Source organism: Sinohyriopsis cumingii, chromosome 8, assembly GCF_028554795.1.
Source record: "Sinohyriopsis cumingii isolate HCF-2022 chromosome 8, ASM2855479v2, whole genome shotgun sequence".
Classification (NCBI taxonomy): domain Eukaryota; kingdom Metazoa; phylum Mollusca; class Bivalvia; order Unionida; family Unionidae; genus Sinohyriopsis; species Sinohyriopsis cumingii.
The window spans coordinates 92,821,683-92,839,536 of NC_142968.1; positions in this window are offsets into that span (position 1 = coordinate 92,821,683).

Here is a 17,854-nt window from a genome sequence, read left to right on the forward strand (position 1 = left end):
TCAACATACCATGGTACGACTCTCGTAAGAAGTGGACGCACATACATATCAGCTAAAATATGTGGCTGAAGCTTACGCATCATTATTATAAAATACCTTAAGGAATAAGTGTTGTTTTTGTTTTTTGATACAAATTAGTAGTAGGTAATATGTAACAAGTTGGAGCACACATCTATCATGTCGCAACCAAACCCAACTCCTCCTCAGAAGAAAACAGCAATGCAACATAACACAGGAGCCATTAGACAAAACATTCAACCGAGGAAAATGTTTAGAAACCACAATAACTCTTTTTTTTACCCTAGTCTCCCAAAATTCTCTATTGACACCAGACCTTGCCTCACCCGTTATTGGGATTTGTAACCCTAGCCCAACAGGCACGACAGTCCTGGTTAAAACATTGGACGTGAGTGCAAAATATCCAGACCCGATCTCACCTTCCACACAAGCACTGGAAACCAAAATCCCCAATAAGCGATAGAAGCCGTCACCAGTAAAGACCAAATCAAGCATCACATTCACCACAGAGTGTGACTCGTCACAAATATTAGACAATACACTACCAAGAGTGTCAATCACAGAGATGTCCATCCCCTCACCTTATAACATAGGTACAGCGTTAATAAGAGGCAAGTTAAATATCCCGGAAATAGGATTAAAACTTGACAAATGGGCCTCAAAGATCCAAATTGACCTTGAGCTCACAGGAAGTGGTGCTCATGCTGAACACCCAGTAGAAGAAATGTCAACCACTATGGTAGACACTCACAAAAGAGTCTTCGCTACAAGATCCACAAAGCAAATCAAACTCCTTAGCTAAACACTCTGAAGTAATTAGAGAGGATTCCAACATAGCTCCGATCATAACATCAACAGATGTTGAGATATCAAAGGTACTGTCAAAATCTTCCACGTATGCAGACTTCACCAAGGGAGAAAACATAGGAAACCAAAGCCAAAACCGCAAGACCGTCCCCCCACCCACCCAATACCGAATCCTATCCCCTCCCACTAAAAGGGGAGAAGACGGCCAAAAACACAACCAATCCATCAGGGAGGAACAAGGAAGTAACACATAAACACAAAGGGAACAAAGGAAATATTAATCTCCCAATAGGTGAGAAACATAATCCAGGAAAAGGCTCGTGTCCCAAAAATACAAGGTGTCGAACTGAAAATCATCAGACCCTAATCGGACTACATAATTATCTGGTGTAGTACTAGTCAAAAGTGGCCAAATATCTGGAGATAAAAAGAACTGGACCAGTTTCAGTCACAGTAAGTAGACATATTGTAAACTCGGAAAAGGCGCATTACCACAGAACACAAGAACGAGACGAAAGGAAAAACGGACCACACAATCATGCAAACTAAACAAGAAAATGTGTCACAAATGCCGAAATTAAAGAGGACCATTAAACTAAATGGTGCTCACCAGATGATGGTCAGCAATCAGCTCCAAGAAGATCTTGTTCACAACGGAGCAGGCCTAGCCAGAGCCTACCGGATACATACGGAATACAACCAGGAATCCATTGTAGCAACAATGGAATTTAAAACCACACCACCTCTACTAGTAAGATTAAGCCCATATGGAAAATCATATCTCCTGGAAGAATACAAAAGCAAACCCCGGTTCTGCAGCAAATGTAAGGGATGGGGACACTTTACAAACAAATGTGGCTTTAAACCATGATGTGGCACATGTGGAGGCAAACATTCGGGAAAATATAATTATACAGGACAAACTGTGCCAATTGTTAAGGCCAACATCATCCAAGTCCTGGTGAAGGGAAATCGAGATCGTACACCTAATGAACACAAATCACTTAACGTACCAAAAAGCCAAGGAAACAATAAAACCCGTAATAAGGGGGACTTAATACCCAATAGCCGACCGCTATCAAACAAATAGTTTGAAAAGATGGACAAGGATGTACAACCAGGAGGAAAAATCTATGGAAAGTGTATTCCATCGGACACAACTCAAGGAAGGAAATCAAGAAGTACTTCATACTAACAGGTACGTTTCAAATGGTACAAGGATGAACCAAAAATACATACAATATGAATAGTAACAGGACTAAAAGCAATAACATTAGTAATACTACAGGGAAACAGCATATAAAAGAACAAAAATGCAGACCCAAACTGATGACCCAAGATTATCACATGGAAAATCATAATGGAAACAAAACAATGAAGAAACAGACAAATCCTCCCCATCATTGGAAACAATTGAAAAGCTCCTTACCCCTAATCAACTTTGTACTATAATCAGATATTTACTAGTCGGTATAGCAAAGATGATAACAGAGGACACCATTCCCATCGAACAGACCTGCCGACTACTATGTCACCTCACCTGCTGGATAAGTTTATTGTATCAACAAACTAGCGATGTTCGTCTCCGATATCATTTAAACCCTCATTAGGAACTTATATGGAACATCGCGCGCAATTTCACATTTGGCAGTACAGCTGCAGGGGACTTATAATAAATGCCACAGAAATAATCATTAAATTACATAAGGAAATTGACGAACTCGATATGATATGCTTACAGGGAATCCATTTAACACCTAGCACAAATTTTCTACATAAATTTCCAGGTTGTTCAATCTCCTTCATCAAATACCGACCCAACGGGGAAAAGGAGGGAAGGATCTATTGACTATTGTAGTCGAAGGGAATATTCACCATGGATTGATAATATAAAGAACATGGAATACCGATTATTCAAGGTCATGTTATGAGATATGGAGATAGGAATTGTAAACTTCTATGACCCAAGTGGAAAAATCTCACATCCATGAGCACATATAAAGCATTCATTAACAACATATGAAACAACTTTATTATTTGCGGAGATTTTATTGCACATAGCGACCATTGGTGCAGGAAGATTACGGATACGAAAGGAAAGATCACTGAAAAACGGGTATTGGAGAACAACTTAGTTATCCTAAATAATGGAGAAGAAAAAAATTAAGCCGTGAAAACGGAGCATCATCAGCAATTGACCTTACGACATGCTCTCCCAAAATAGCAGAAGATGCAAATTGGAAGGTAGACCACTCCTGCTCATTAGGAAGCGATCATTGTCCGTTTATAATAGTTACTATAATCATGTCAATATTCAAACCAAACCATCAAAATGGAGATATGATAAAGCAGATTGGACAATATACCAAACCACCTGTAATGAACTAAGAAAAGAAAATATGATGAACGAAAACATAGATATCTTCAACAATAACATTACGGAAACCCTGCTCATGGCAGCAACATATGCCATACCGAAAACCGGGGGAAAAACCACCAAACGAGCGGTGCCAGTAGTTTAGTATAAGGAGATTTCTGGCCCAAAACCCTATTTTGGATTGGATGACAGCATGCCTCTCTCCCCGTCATGGCCCCCTCAAATTACTCTAAACAACTACGAAAACAATGTTGTTGAAGCAACACTATTATTTCATAATCGTTTATCGGTCGAGGACACGTTAATCAATCATCATCATCGACAAACAAAACAGGGCTTGATCCAATAACAACCCCTTAATATAAGACTACTTATATATTTGACATAAAACTTTACTATGAAATTGCTAGCAATTTTACTGCATCTATTTTTTTTATATTTCACATAAAATTGCTAGAGACTTCTCGAGATATTTTTAAAGTTTCAGCTTTTGCAATAATATAACTATCGTCGTCATGACAGAAGAAAAAAAAATAATTTTATGGCTGATAAGAGAATCGGGTTCTAACATTTTGATATAGTTTCCGTGAGAAGCTATTGTGTTCTTAATGTAGCATTTTTTAGCTCATTATCTACTGTAAATTTCGTGTATTTGTTTTGCGATATTGGATTGTAAAAGATTGTCAATAGTTTTAACAAGCTCTTTTGTAATCAAGTTTATCAAAAGATCCCGAATAATCATTGCAGACCAGAGACAACTTTATCTTGTTTCTATTTTTAAAGTACGTGCTATACTTCTCGTTGTTAAGTACAATCGTCATATGCTTACCTTGAAAGAGAATTCTCTTCATATTCAACGTGGTGTCTTCCACTGGAATATCTCCCATCGTATTTCATATTTCACACAAAATTTGTTGAATACCGTTTCTTATATTTTAAAGATCTGCTTGGTATCATATCAACAAGAAAATCGTCTTTGACTCTGAGTCTTGTATCAAATCTAACATGATAAACGTTTAAACTCAGAAATAAGCTCAAAGCTGGTTCAATATTTTATTATAAGTCGTTGTTGCTATCTTAAAGGACGCGTTTTTATTCTCATATTTAGGCTCTATGTTTTATTTCTTGTATTTATTGTCGATCTGTTGATAATACATTACCTGCTCTAGATACTGTAACACCCCGTTTGTTATATTTCGAAAAGACCAGAGTTCAAGACTGTCACGTTTGCCTGCCCGCGACTACGTAAGTCAGGAACAAAGGAATGGGTTAGTGCCATATGTATGTATACCCTGCGTCTATCGTGGCGATTCCTCTTTGTACAAGAGCCCACATCGTTAGGTGTCAAAACTAACATGTAGACGTTGGAAGCTTTGTTCTAGAACAAAGGACCCTCGATACTGTTGTAAATCTCCCCGCATTGACAGATGGCCTGAGGCTCGCCTGTTAATCTAGACCGACTGGGGTAGAATTGATATCCAATCGGAACTGAGGAAGGGTGGGGCCATCAATTCGAACCAGAATTTAACAGTCATTTGGGTTGGGAACGAATTAGTCATTGTGAAGCATCGTGCTGAGAAGTTGTTGCAATAACTCCGAGGAAGCCACTCGTGAACTGGCGGGACAAAAACCTTGGTACATTCTAGGACAGGAAGCTTCGTAAAAGAAGCTTTTGGGAACAGAACTACCGGGTAGTCAAGTCCCGAGTCTTTGAGAGACAGCATAGAACAAGGCAGTAGGCAGAGAACAAGCCTAGTTGCTAGAGAAAAAGAGAGAGAGAAGGGGGAGGAGAAAAGGGGACAAAAGGGGAAGAGGATAAGAAGAATCGGAGTACGGAGAACGCCGGAAGGAGGAAAGGAATTGGCAGAGTAGAGCACAGATGAGTAGAAACCAAGAACAGGGGAAAGCCATCTCACACTATAATCACGTGATGAAATAGGTTGTTACATGGTCGAGAGGAAGGAGATCGGTTGAGAAATTAATGTCGTTTAAATTGTATTAAATTGTTATTCTTTTGAATTTCACCTTTGTGTTCTTAATAATTTAATTGTCGGTATTGCTGACTGGGGGCTCGGAGCTGTATCTCTCTCTATCACTAATTTCACTTCCTACAAAAATGAGCCAGGGTGGGAATTCCATAGTAATTCAAATAAATATTGGGAAAACCCCACCCCAACTCATAACAGAACTTTCGTAGAACGCCACAAAGACTAAAAATGCTTTTTATAAATAATAAAGGTGATAACACAGTGTTTGTCACAACACTATCGGCTTTTGATAATATAGATCAGACTTAATTGACTAAATGCCAAAAGACAACGTTATAATACACCATATTATGGTGAAATTAATTCCATTATTAAATTCCTGTGTATATTAACAGCTAAATATTGGATTGACTGTTATACATTCTGACATGGTAGCGTAATCTCAATAAAAAAATAATTTAGGTACTAGTGTACTTGAGCAGTGTGGTGGGAGATAGCAGCGGCTAAAGCATTTAAATTCAATGGCAATCATGTAATAAATCTATTGAAACTTCTCATAACAATTTGATTCAGTTCTTGGGATTTCAAAGTGCCAAAGTTAATATCGGTTGTGTATAAATGATGGTTTGCCGAAATTCTTTTCTACTTAGATGTTCATACCTTGCTGCTCTTACAGCTATCTGCCAGTGCACTGTCTGCACTCGTATTTATAGACTCCTATTCACGTCACATGACCTTAGTTAGCCAATCAATGTTTGTCTTTCTCGGGGTTAGCCATGGCGGTAACTATGTCAACTGTTCAAACTACATAGAAAAATCCCTCTGCACACAAAATTTAGACAGAAGTAAGTTGTCCTCTCAATGTCCGTGGTGTGCGTTTTTACTTTTAATCTTATTTATATATTCCTACCTATTGATTAAGTAGAAATGAACGAAACGGACAAGTGAATTTCGATTCGAAATGAGCGAGAGTACAACGTACTGCTGATGCAATGAGTCGTAATACGGTTAGAAATAGTCCCTATCAAATGCATACTATTTCGCACATTAAAGTAAAATAACAAATTCTACATAACCAAGAACTTACAATAATGAACAGTAACATTAGTTCTAACTTATTGTTCAACAAAAGTCTGACAAATGGGATTCTTTGGCTGGGCACATTGATTCCATCACTATCATACATCTCCGCTGTTTCGGCAATGAAACTCCTCCGGATGGTTGAAGTCTCTAATTTATGGACTAACATCATATTTCTTGCTTTGATATTCCAAAAAATCATGGAAGGTAAGATAATTAATTTCCTAAACCATTTATGTGAAATTCCAGCACGACACACACACATGGTCCAACATGAAAATGAATATGGCACATAACTGCTATTATGCGATTTTTTTTCAACTTAATGTTGATATCCCAGGGCTTGTAGAACTCTTGGTGTCTTTAAATGAATTTCTTGACGAATTCATTAATACTCATGACAACAGCGTGACATTACGAGGACCATAGCAAGGTTTTATACTCACATTTAGTATAAAACACAGAGTACACATTTATAAGAGATGCAGATGGCGGTCTTAAGAAAGGTGGGTGGCATGCGTTCAGGAACGGAAAAAGGAATGTAGTTTTTAATAACATTTTGGTGTGCTGAATTAGGTACTACAATGCTATCAGCAATAATGGATTTGCTGTTCATCCTGCTGATGCTATTCCTGCTTTTGTTGATGCAACTTGGATCTAGTTTAACACGCTTATGATTATGCTGTAGTATATACTAGCTCGTCTGACACAAAGAAGTTTTTTTTTTTATGATAGTACTTGTAATACTTGATTTGCTCGTTGCTGTCGTTGTCTGAGAGACTAGATGAAATATGGTTTAAATCGATTATTTTTGTTGTTGTCATTATTTATCTGCGATAACAAATTTTACTTCGCAAAAGTAAACGTTTTTGCAGCAGCGATTGTTATCAACCAGATCACTAAATTTACTGTTAACATGATCAGTAAGTACATTTCTATATTATACCTAAGATGATGTATCTTTATATCTAGAATCAGCAAGAATTTGTTTGATAATAGGCACAGATGGTGAATTAAAATATGTTTATATTTCGGTGACATTATTCACAATATCTCGGTAAACACCTTTTGTTGATATTTCGGTGACATTATTCACAATATCTCGGTAAACACCTTTTGTTGATTCTTTGTAAACTGTATAAATAAATCAAAATAGCTGAGATTATTAGTTAGCATGTGTTTTTAAGTATTGCATATTCTGTTGCAAAAGATAAAAGTCCACGTTTACCAACGTTCAAGTGGATGTTATTTGCAGGTAGGTTTAGATACCAGACAATCAGACCTTTAATATTTTTGTATTTGTTTTCCGTTAGTAAATTTTAGCTTTCATTTTATAGTCTTTTAGTGAAATCTTTTTGTGAAGAATATAATCAGCTACATCTAGTTTAATAGGTTTAATAAAATTGTTATATCATCCAGTGCGTTATGGAATAGATCTTGCTCAGCATTACTACAAGACTCACTGACTCAAAAGCATCTACTGCTATCAGTGCCGAAATACTCTGTTCACCAACATATTTTTTATAATCAACATTTTTTAGCGAGACATCCAATATCAGATATGCTGTAGCCAGTGGATTATCGTTATCATCATAATCTGCTACTTCGAGTAATGTTTGTTTTCGTCAAGATAGTCCATACATAGCTCGCGTTTTATTCTGTGTTAGGAAAAACTGACACTTAATCTGCGATGTTTTGTTAATCTATTTTTTTCATATCAGCTACATCATTAAATTCATCATGAACCTTTTTTGTTCGATCTTGTTCTTGATTTATTTTCCGCAGTGAGATTTTCTTTTACAAAACTGTTACTAGTTAAATAACATTCTTTGTTAATCTACAGCAACGTCTTTGTCAACAGCGACTCAACTTTTAGTCTCTGCTCCTTGCATTTGTTTAGATGACAATATTTACTGATAATATCAAATTCATGGATAGCTTGTTTCAGCTGTGGACCTCTCATACCTGCAACTCTGACAAAATTGTCTTCGTTATCTGTTAAACCAGGTGATCCTACAGTTAAACATTTCATTTTAGAAATAATACTCGCTGCTTGTGCCCCATTTGGACTCTCTGGGTCTAATTGATCAATATTAGCTACCACCAATATTTTGTTCCTGTTGCCGGGCTAGACAAGGACGAACATAAGATTATCATTTTTGATGATATTCCGTTGAGGAAAGCTGAGATGGACAATATTAAATCTTACGTCTCATTGTCAAGAAATCGAAGTTGTAATGCAGTTTATTTTGCCCAAGGTTTTTATAATGCTGATTGTTTTATCAGAAGAAATACGGATTGTTTTATACTGTTTAACGGACTGTACAATACTGACGTTCAAAACATAGCACGAGAAGAATGTGATGATGTTTCCAGAGACAAATTTGTTTATCTGTATGATGAAGCAGCTCATGAAATTAAGTTTTTTCTTACTCAGTAAACTTGACAGAGATACCAAATACATGTTTATATGCGGAATTGAAAAGTTCTTAGGCTGTAAAGAAGTATAAAATTAATGTGTATTAATAATAACTAATGGACAAGGCGCGGATAAAACTTCTATACAAATATGTTGCTACAAGAAATGCGTTTAAAAAATGTTGAACAAGAATGTGCTGGACAGCAACTAACCGCAGAAGAACTGGAAGTCTATTTAATCCTATCACCGAATCCGTATTGGCAAGAAATCCTGTGTTGATAAAGTATCACCAGGAAATGTAGAAAAACTAAAAGAAAACGGATTGCGGGGACTCCTCGAAGAAGGACAAAAGAAAATAGCCGAGGATATTTTTGAGCGAATTGGTAATCCTGATGCACGACAAGCTGACGTTTTACAAATTTTGAAAGAAAAAGAATTGTTATTAAATAACGTAATATGAGAAAAACTTAAGTTACTCGAGGAATTAAATAAACAATAGTTGAAAATTATTTTTTTAAAAACACTATATACAGAAAAATTAGTATTTCAGAATATTTTGCCTTTGATTTTGACAAAAGATATGTTAAGTCTGAAAATACACAAAGAATTAGATCATGGACAAAAGATGAAGATTCTTTTTCCTTCAAAATTCAATAATGTAATAATACAAAAAGCAGATGAGGCTAAAAATGGTTAATACTCCGCAACAGAAGATAATGATGCTGAAAAATCCAATAAAATTGTCCGACAAAGTGTTATTGCAAAGATATTTCTAGAAGTTTCTGATTGAGTTTTTTGTTCTGAAAAGGTTTCACGGAAATAAATAAAATCGAGACAATGGCAAAAAATAGATCATGAGGAGTTAAATAAAATGCAAATAAAATATGGCAGCAGAGTATAGAATATTATAAACAATTTGAAACAGATTCTGAATAAGATACTGTGGAAGAAACATCAGGTAATGGATTAAAAATCTTTAACTCGACAGCTGATTGGTCGACTAATGCTACTAATATCGAAGGAATTTGGAAACACTTGCACATAAATTGACAATGAAATAGTTGAAATACTTGATAATCTAAGATTGAATGGCTATTTAACGACGGACGAGTATTATGCATAACACAACTATCTGATTTACGGCGAACTAATTCACTAACGCAAACCAGTTGTGTTTTTATCTGCTATTAACAAAAAAAAACTGTCGTCGATGCCACTGTCATTTGACTCATCTCAGACAACATCGAACATGCAAACCTTTCAGTTTTTTTTTATAATCCTATAATAGAAGTTGGCATTTATCAATACGAGATCAGATTGTATATGCTGCTGTCTGGCATTATATGGCAAAAGTTTTACGTCAACAATGATTTTACATTAGGCATAAAAACCAAGGGCGCCATCGACTGGAAATCGTTTCAGATACCATAAAATGGCTACAACGTCACATATCTAAAAAGCAACAACAATAACATATCTTATAACTGCTTTCAGTAGTGATATATCCACTGATAATTTCGAGATCGTTTTGAACTACAACACGTGACGAGCAAGATTAACAATAAAAATTAACTTGTTTATCGGCTTTAGTTGGCAGCATACAATTGGATCATTGTTCGGATTTAACAAAAAGCAATATGGATTAGATCCGCAAAGCGGATCAACATCTGCGACAGTATCGTATGACAGCGAGTCTGCTGTTAACATTACAGATGTAAACACAATATTGATCAAATATCATATTGCATCTTGGTCACACACAACACGAGGCAGCCAAGGACGAACGATTTATTCCTTTATCCCGGATGATCCACCGGGTTCTTTAATGCAAGTCAATCCGAGACAGCTAATATATTATCCTATTAGTGTCGAAAATCAAATATCATCTATCACGATGACACTTACTAGTCAATCAGATCTCAACTATGAAATTGTTACTTGCTATCTTCGCCTTCGGTTAGTGAACTAGCTCACCAAAGTCAGTAGCTGAAAAAAGTCAATTTTATCAGACAATTTGTATAGCAATATGAAAAAACGAAATATTTATCATAAAAGACCGTAGGTGTTTTTAATACATACATACATACATACATACATACATCTCTCTCTCTCTCTCTCTCTCTCTCTCTCTCTCTCTCTATATATATATATATATATATATATATATATATATATATATATATATATATATATATATGTATTCTCGAAGATAGTTGAATATATTCCTGAGATAGCACACAAAGTAGCGCCAATTGCGTTAGATGCATCAAAAGCTTTTGCAACAGGAGTCGCATCTTTAGCAGTAGCAGCTGTGGGACAAAATATGGCTGATACAATCAAAGGCGGACCTGATGTGCAAATCGGTCTCACGAATGTCCCGTGTAACAATGATATAAAACAGGTTATTGATGTAAGAGCACCATCATCAAAAGCAGCAAGTGCGATGATAACAGTAACAACAAAAAATGTTGTTGGTTCCGGGCGGAAAAAATATTATTAAAAAGTTAATAAGACGAGTTAAACCAAAGCCTGATGTTGCTGCGTTTTAGGTGATTGTACAATAATAACGATTTTATCTGACGATAACAATTCAAATGTTTATTAAAATTAGTTTGACCTTGCCGATGAGATAACAAGATGGGGATTAAAACATTTAATATAAAAGAGACGAAGATGTTTTTTGCTTCCTAGTAAAGCCGTACTTGAAGTACAATGAAGCATAAAGACAAAAGCTAATAGTCCAGTCACGATGGTTGCTGGTAATGATATATCGCTAGTTATTAACGGATCCAGTTTATTCAAAATCGCCAGATATCTGATCGCCAATCAAACAGTCGAATATATTCCTATGCATTTGACGATAGCAAGTACTATTCTTAACATTGTATCGTTCAGCAATGATCACTCGAGATCTATTGCAAGAACTATGATATGGTTCAAAGATACTGAAACCGGAGAAGCTATTTCAAACGGGTTTGAAACGGCACCGATGCTGATGCTGCAACACAGAATGGATTAATTCTAATATCAGGTGGTGCTAATGCAGCAGCACAACAATCAATAGCAGCAATCACAGCAGATGCGGCTGACGCAGATATTGTTTCAGCGGCAATAAGAAGTGCTCTAGGTAATGTTAGGCGACCAAATTATAACGAGGGATATGATGAACGAAAAGCGTTTGCAGAACTATCAACACCAAACAATTACGATGATGCTTCCGTTAAGTACAGTATCTCGGTTTTGCCGTGACTATAACAAAGTATTTAGTTGTATCAAACATACACTTATACTTGACAGAGCTGATCAGAACGATTGTCTGCTGCGTATTTGTGGTAACGATTGTCAGTATGGATGCCACGAGTTGTAGTATCCGTCTCAAAACTAATAGAAGTTGAGAAAATGTTATCCGCGTACAACAGAAAGATATATTTTGAACATCATAATGTTTATCAAATTGCAGTAGCACATTCAACTGATAGCACACGGCGAATAAAAACAGCTCCTAGAGAACCAATGCCAAGACATATATTTATTGTATTCCACAATTATGTTTTTGATAGAGCTGACGTAAGACGAATATTCGTCAAAAAAAAAAAACTCTAATAAATATCATGAACGAGCGATCGAATGAAATTTTACAAATAATAATACCAGAAATTTATATCGTGCGTATTTATATATGATGGAAGCAATGTAGAAATATCAGGACGTTGATTCTGGATCTCAGATATCAGTAGAATAGTTTCGATCTATTTACCCGATATTTCACTTTGAAATGTCTAAGCGAATTGGATCAACCGCTGATATTGAAATTACATGAACATTAGAAGCTGTTCCAGGAACTGCTGATGCATTTGTTTCTCCAGTAAATGCTTTAGTTCCCCAATAGTACGCTTATGCGCTTGTAACATCTGACAGATGCATACCACTTGACGCCGTATGAGGTAGGATTATTGTCCAGGTGTAATGTGTAATAACATTACACTATTATCAAACAAACGATATAACAAAAGCATGAAATATATTTTACATGAAGTTAATTTGATACAAGGAGAAATAAAAAACTAGCACGAGCTATAGCTAAACGAAAAGCAGTTTCATTAAAAATAGATTTCAAAACTCAGTTCGTTCCTACAAAGTTACTTCTGACGCAACGACAAATAAATACAATTCTACAAAAACCAGCCTATCTGTCAGTGGTACAAATAGCATCATTGCCAGATCGAAAGCGTTCCTTGGTGGATCAATGGGAACAACGATAGCAACTTTAGCACGAACATTACTGTCAGAAACATTACCTGTTCTTGAAACGTTAGGTATAGTTTAAGCGTCAGGTGCATTATAATGAGCGACAACAAAGCCGTATCCGGAGACGGTATAAAACAATTGCTATAAACGGATTGCAGTTCAATTTGATCTGATCAATGATTATAAACAATGCCGACAACACGAGCAGGAAAAACTCATATGACAAAAAAGAAGAACCACAAGAACTAACCGCAATGCGGTCAAGGGCGGGTTTATAAGCAGGGATAGCAGAAGTTTATTACCAAACCTGTTAAGTATATAACGTGGATTATAATCACACCCAGTGCGAAGACGAACATATTTTCGTCGGACTTCAAGATGTCTGGGACTAGGATCAATGTTACCGGGAACCAGAAAATGAAATTGTCCGCGTTAAATAATTTTGAAATTGCTGATAAACTTGAAGATATAAGCAGATTCATCGGAGTATTTTCCAATGACGAACTTGCAGATAGATCACCAGCAGACAGGATCACTGGCGAAGACCGTAACCGGTCCACAAGCAATGTCATCAATATAAAAGATTTCAACGTTGGATCTGGAATACTTTTTGGGTAGCACTTTACACAACAATTATTTTGACTCGTTTTGTCTTCCTCCGAGTGATGTTATCAAACAGTACATATTAAAAATATAAAAAATAAATAAACTATAACTCTAATAAACTTCAGCCAGTTGGAACTTCATCTTGTGGTTATTATTGCGTTATGTTTATATTGCAGATGTCCAAGTCTGATGGCAAACCAGGTAACGTTTTAAAGTTTATTTTGCACGTTAACCCGATCAGCTATGATAGCAAAGCTTTACAATATTAATTTTGTCTGACATCAAGTATAAAATGATATCAAACTGTCTCAAATGCAGAAACAAAACCAATAACATCAATGAAACAACAAGAAATAACAGAAAAATGCGGAAAAGTAGCTGTGATATCTGTGGCAGGCAAAATAGTATGTTTCTTAAAGAAGTTAAATCCGGTGATACAATCACTGTTGGTTGTCCTCTACAAACAGTACCAATAACATCCGACGATAAGTTTAATTTTGTTACCGACTAAACATAAATGAAATGTAAATGCGAAAATGTGAACAAAGATCTGTGCCTTGAGCAAAATAAGATAGTCGCCAATTGTCAGCACTGCAATCACAGAGCGGACATCAGATTAGGATTGGATATACATAACCTTTTTGTCAAATCACCGAAACCAGAGGGAGGTTGGACATTGCCAGGACATAAATATACCGATCCATGGAATCCACTTGATCAGCAACTCGACGGCGATGATAATCCGTTACCAGGACAAGAACTTTACAATGCAGTTAATGCAGTTAAGATACGTCATGACATTTGTTACCGTGATCACGTCCACGATGAACCAGGTTGCGATGTGTAATGCTTCACGAACTACGAGAGATGAAACCGGACAATATGCAAGAACGATTTGACAACAACCAAGTACAGGGTATAATTGGAGTAAAATATAAACTTGGTCTTGCTGTGCAAGCACACCCTCTATCTAAATTCCGATTGGATCTCACTGTGAACCGCTCCAATCAAACTTAGCGGACAGTGTCCTTCTCGCTGTCTGTCCATGTGGGGAGGGATGAGAACACGTCCCGTTCACCTCACCCCGTGGATTTCCTCTGATCTCTGAACAAACCTTTAACATATAGGTGTAATACGGCAAGCCTTTGTCCAGTTGGCACGATATATCGCCTGTGTCGATTCAGGATTCCGTTCTCTGGCGGATTATGGTAACCTTGTGTAAGAGATAAACTCTTGCCCACGGAAATGTTTAGAGATCAAACACATGGCAGCGGCAATTATATGTGTCTTAATACCTGGGCTTAGCAACTATATAATGATGAGCAAGGATGTTGCTATTCCCGCTCACCACTTGTCCCGTGGGATATGTCCCAAAATCGAACACAATTTAGTATCACACTCTGTGTGCAGAAATATATTGGGGGATGAGGCCCTTCAGCCGTCCCCCCCCCCCGATCAATTATTTAATCCGCAATTTCGGAAGTTAAATCGTCGTGCATGCACGATGTGCACAGGTAACGTTAATGTAATTTCATCATCATCAGTTTGGCTAACTATCGTTGCCCGAAGAACAACAACAATATGAGTAGAGTTGCAAAGTCACTTGAGCTCCTAATGCACCTGGAGTATGCACCTCGCCTCCTAGAAGAACTGCCTATGGAGGCTGTTGCCGAGGGAGCAATGATAGAAGAGGAAGAGGAGGCCAACGTGTGAGTTGAAACCTGCGTGGAGGACACCATCACCCCCAAAACGCCAGTGGAGAAGTTTTCTTTTCGAAAACGACACACGCAAACCCTCACCTACAATCACCAATCCTACCAAACACACACTATCACAATAGCTAGCTAAGATTTTATAGTCACACTACTCAACTTTCACACAAAACAATCATTAGTGTAGGGACAAGGGTTTTGTTAAGGGAAAAATCACACATACACACACACACGCGCACACACACACATACAGAGTACTACCAATAAACACATATTTTTGGTAGCTTGATCAGTCAAGATATCTGATTAGCCCTGATACGGGCTGTTTTGTGAGCTCCAGATTCACCTGGTGAATGCCTAATAATCACAGGCCGAGCACCACACATTCAACTAATAGTGATGAGAGGCATTGCCATCGCATGAAATAAACAATATTGTATTGATATTACAATAATTAACAAAGAAGCACCTGGTGTATCAACGGTCCAGTCAGTAAGTGGGGACTCCACCATGTTGGAGCTAGGAGGCCACCGCCACCAATACTATTGGATTGGGAATCAGCTGATATTTGCCGGACTGATAAGTAGCACCACTGTAAATGAGCGAGTTCTTTGTGTAGTTTGAAGGGAGTGCACCGTGCAATGGTAGCCACCGGAAAATGTAAAGAAAAACCAGCTATAAATACATTTACAGTGCAGCTTGCATTCCGGAGGAGTCTAGACGTTTCCTATCAGCGAACTTGATCTGAAAAGGTCGAGCAACTATCAACATTGCCCGAGTGAATGTTCGAGGTTTTCATTTTGGTTATTGAAAACTTTTTTGGATAACATCTTTATCTAAATAATCCTGATTTGATCCTTTATATTTGATTGATTATAGTACAAACTGACGTTTCAGTACTTCAGTTGACGCTTGTCGCCTCTCGCCGGATCCCTCTCCTCCTCTTCCTCGCTCGGATATTTACTTATATGAAGAAATGTGGAACTATTTCCACTTGTCTAATTTAAAAGGTGCTCCGATGAGCGTGTAAACACGGAACCGGGCTGGAGATATGAAAGGGTGGTTCCCAATAAGCCTCTTGTACTAGAGGCAGAATTGAATGATGGACATGTGTGTTTCGATTCCCGCCTATCATATGTCCCGTGGAGCATTAATACTCCGGAAATTGACAAACTAATTAGCACACGGTGTGTGCATAAATGCCCACACACACACACACACACCGAGTAATTAATTAGCCCACATGGCATTAACCCGTCGCGTAAATTAAACAAACATTTATTATGTACTTTTGAGAGAGTGACGTATGTAAGGTGAAGTTCGCTGCGTTTAAAACATGCACAGTGGAGAGAATGGTGGCATACCTCTATGCTACATTAATGTAATGTGGATGCTATTTCTTTGGATATTGTACTTTTGGAAATTGTACATGATTTAAACACACTGCTAACTAAAATGATGCTCCCTTGTGCTAAAAAAAATAACCTGAATTAGTCTTAAGTACCTTATGCATAGCAGCTATTAAAATAGAGAAAATGAATTTTGCCAGACTAGACAATACCAGCTTCTGAAAGTGCAATGAATGAATTATCAGATATATAAAATGTAAAAGAAAAAGTTATAAGCTCTTTTTTTTATACAATCTACCTCTGAAGTTCTGGAAGTGAAAATGACCAAGTGGAGCTAGCACTTTTTTGAAAGATGCACATCTGGAGTAAGGCCATATTACACCCATCAATCATACACCAAAATAAAGGGAATTAAAGGTTCTTTGAATTATATCTAAGATATACAAGGTCTTTTTAAAATAGCCAGTATAACCAGTGAGGAAAGCCGGGAATTCTTTTTCTTTAAAATCCTAACCTATGAAAAATACGAAACTGTGTAGCGCCATCTGAATTATGCCATTTAACATTGAATAGTCAAAGATGGCTAGAAACCCACGTCGACAAGATGTAAAAATTACAGGAGGTGGTAGACGATATATGCATAGTGGGAGAATTGCCTGTAAAGGTGGAGACAGGCTTCTACAGGGGCAGAGGAGTCAAAATGGAAATGAATAATTTAAGAAAAGCCAAAGAAATGTTAAGGGATATGATAACAAGAGAAAAAGAGGACAAGGAGGAAAAGGAGCAGATAAAAGCTTACAATGATAAGTTGATGAAAGAGGAAGAGAATGAGAAGAGGAAAAAGAGGTAGAGGACGAGCAGAATGAGAAAAAGAAGAAGAAAATGTTCTGGAGAAAATGAAGAGTTGAATGACAGAAATCAGAAGAATCCCAAAGGCCCTTTTAAGAGCCACTTTATTTCTCGAAAAGATGTATATATTCTCTATTGCCCAAATATTATTTGTCTTTCTATTGTATAGTTATTTGTTTGTTTGCAGGTGTGTCGATGTCTGTCTATGTCTCTAGTGTCTTTGTCTCTGTACAACCCTTGTCCCTTATAGACCAACACACGCTGTTCCATTTCCCCATTGTCCCATTCATGTTAAAGTCCCCACCCCCCGTCCCCCACCGTTCCTAGACAGACCCATGTTAAATTTCCGTTCTCCCTAGACAGTCCCACCCATGTTAAAGTTCCCCTTGTGGCTATCGTCC